Source organism: Helianthus annuus, chromosome 6, assembly GCF_002127325.2.
Source record: "Helianthus annuus cultivar XRQ/B chromosome 6, HanXRQr2.0-SUNRISE, whole genome shotgun sequence".
NCBI classification, from domain to species: domain Eukaryota; kingdom Viridiplantae; phylum Streptophyta; class Magnoliopsida; order Asterales; family Asteraceae; genus Helianthus; species Helianthus annuus.
Window position 1 is genome coordinate 25,640,397 of NC_035438.2, and position 3,117 is coordinate 25,643,513.

Here is a 3,117-nt window from a genome sequence, read left to right on the forward strand (position 1 = left end):
TATAATGACCGTCGGATGGTTTTTCCCGTCGGCAGGTAGTTTAGGCGTCGGACAAAATGATGCCGTCGGCGACGGGGGTTAACCCGTCGGCGACGGGCTTCCGTTTTGCAAAAACGCTGCTGTTCCATTTTTTTTAAGCATTCTATTCGATTCCTTTCATTCCGTTCAGGTTCTACAGCTCCTGAACTTATCATGTGACCTTCTCATGAATCTTTTTAGTTATTTCCATCATACTCACAAAAGAACGCAATTGCAACTTAATTATAACTTTAAAGTTACCTCTTGGGCGATCTTGGAGCGAGCACTCTTTCGAACGAGCCATTGGTTTGAGTTCAAGCACCGCGTTTAACGCTCGAATCCCTCAAACCTTGGCTCTGATACCAACTTGTTACGACCGCTTTTCGACAATGAAAGATTACTTACAAAGGAATAATTTTTCGGACATCAAAAGACCAACATAAACATATACTAAAAGTTTTTACAAAATTTGGGCATGACCCGTTTGAAAAACGGACATGCCTCCTGTTTTGACATAAAAGACAATGTTCACCTACGACCTTACTAACTTTAAACTACCCAAACAAAACATAAGTTTTCAAGTGTAAACTTCTACAAGACTTAATCAAAATAACAAACGTGAACCCAAAAGCATGCACATAAACTAGCGGAAGCGCTTGATAAAAATATTGCTTGAATACGTGCTCGCTCCATATCTCCAAGTCGCCTATAGAGGTGCTTTACCTACGTTCACAATCAAAATTTTAAAAAGTTAGCTATCACCATGGTAACCATAACCTTTCGTTTTAACTTTATCCATACAAGGCACTCTTACTTTTACGCATTCGACTACCCCAAAAGTTGGGTTAGGCATAAAAACTCTCGTAGAGAGTTTAGCTTACACATTCGACCCGTTATATTGGGTTTAGCATAAACACTCTCGTAGAGAGTTAAGCATACACATTCGACCCGTTATATTGGGTTTATTTGCTTTCAACATTACTCTTACTTCAATCCGTAAAACGGATTATAGCTTTCATCTTATTATAACATTCAAGCTATCCTTTAGAACGGATGGCGTTCATCTTACTTGACACGATTAAATCTCAGTCGATCAATTACATAACTTAATACCACATTCTTTAGCATACCCAAACCCACAAGGGATTTGTCGCTTACTTACTACTTGTCGCATTTGTCATACAAGGAAAATTTTACATCAATATTCATAAGGATAGAAAATATAACAAGGACTTGTATGCAAGGAAAACATACCTCGATCTTGTACACCTCCCGCTTTACTAGTGTTAGAGCTTTCCTCCTTCACGCCTACATTACAACATTCGTTTACTTAGTTGAATCAAGTCATTCCATGATTTTCTTCTCATACTACACATATAGTCATCTCTTAAGCATTTTATCAAACACTTGGTGGGCATTGAATTTATAATCATAATGTACAAGTGTTCATAGCATGGATTTCACTTGATTAACTTTCTAGTTCAACAAGAATTTGTTAAATTCCTATACTTCCTCTACCTCATGATAATTTGTCTAATTCCTTTATCACATACAAGATCATGCAACAACTCACAATCGTAAACATATTATAAAAATCATCTTGTTCATGCAAGTCCTACAACATATGGGTATAACCCTAACCCTTTCAATAATCGAAATCAAGCATAATTCTCAGTCTATTATGGGTTCCTAACCTGCATTTGCACAAGAATTGCACCTAATTTCACGTTTGGGTTAAAAACCCATCTCTCATTACTCACTAAAACATGATTTTCGACTCACCTATTGTTGTTCGAGCTTAGATGGTTGACAATTCTGGTTCTAGCATTGATTTGGGCTCTCAATTCCTTCCAAATCTTGAGAATCCTTGAAGGCTAGGGTTTCCCCCCTTTTGTTCTTGCTTATCATCGACCAACAACACCACCAGTGTGTTGGTCTTGTGAACTTTCTAGTAGTAATAAAACATTTTTATCACAATTACCATTTCAGCCCTTATAGTTATAAGTGTTGATAATTATCATGCTAACTTTCTTTCTTATTAACTAATAACACATTCTTTAACTTGGTTAAATTCTTGCAAGTTATATTTACTTTAATTAGCATAAATAAGTGAATAGCATATTTTGGGGTGTTACATTTATAATATTAGCCGAGATTTCAGAGAATCAAAGGCATAGAGATTTGAACCGTAGTTCTTTTATCTCTTTCTGACAGGGAGTCATAGACCACCGCTGTCTTTTGTCGTTATAAGACAATTATTACGGCACATAGGCATTACATCACTAGTGGATGTTTTAATATGGTTGGCCCGTAGGCACTACATCACAAATGGATGTTTTAATAAGGTTGGCCCGTAGGCACTACATCATAAATGGATGTTTTAATAAGGTTGGCCCGTAGGCACTACATCACAATTGGATGTTTTAATAAGGTTGGCTCGTAGGCACTACATCACAAATGGATGTTTTAATAATTTGATCACCTTTATTGGTGATTTAACCCATGATTTATAATTCATTCAGTTGGGTCTTTGAAATCCCTTAAAGGATTATTGTATAAGAATGACGTGTGTGATTTTAACGAATCACATCTGCCATGATTGTCAACATGCTTGCAGAGGTTAACAGGGAATCTGAATCTTTTAATCAGGTCATACCATCTTGGCCGGATCTTAAAAGACACCAGGCTAGGTTTCACTCTTAAGATTCTTTATTTAGGCAGATCAATTTAAAAGGAATGGTTTTGATTTATTTCATATATAGTGATAACAAAATGAAATTCATAATATAACATTCCAAAATATTAATACGATTACACACCGCCCTAAACGGGACTTTTAAATGGTACATACCTCCATAGAGGTTTAAAATAAGTGACAAGTCCACGCAGGGACTAACATAAGATAAGTGTCCATGCAAGGACTAAAAGATAAGTCCACGTAGGGACTGAGATACGATAAGTGTTGTAACACCCCGAAAATATAAAACTTTATGTTAAAAATTATAAATTATTAATAAACGGGAGTTTACTAACTAGAAACTTTTAACCTAGTTAGTTGATAGACTAGAAATAACTCATGAAAGGTTAAAGCCTATTAAA

The 3,117-nt window shown here is 35.9% G+C and overlaps 1 long non-coding RNA gene across 1 annotated transcript; it reads right to left on the reverse strand.

Moving 5' to 3' along the window:
• Positions 1-527: 527 nt before the first annotated feature.
• On the reverse strand, positions 528-1,898 carry LOC110863832. Its single transcript, XR_002549402.1, has 3 exons — positions 1,801-1,898; positions 1,273-1,326; positions 528-741 (listed from the first exon to the last, which is right to left on the reverse strand). It is a non-coding gene; the product is annotated as an uncharacterized LOC110863832 (long non-coding RNA).
• Between the last annotated feature and the right edge of the window lie 1,219 nt (positions 1,899-3,117).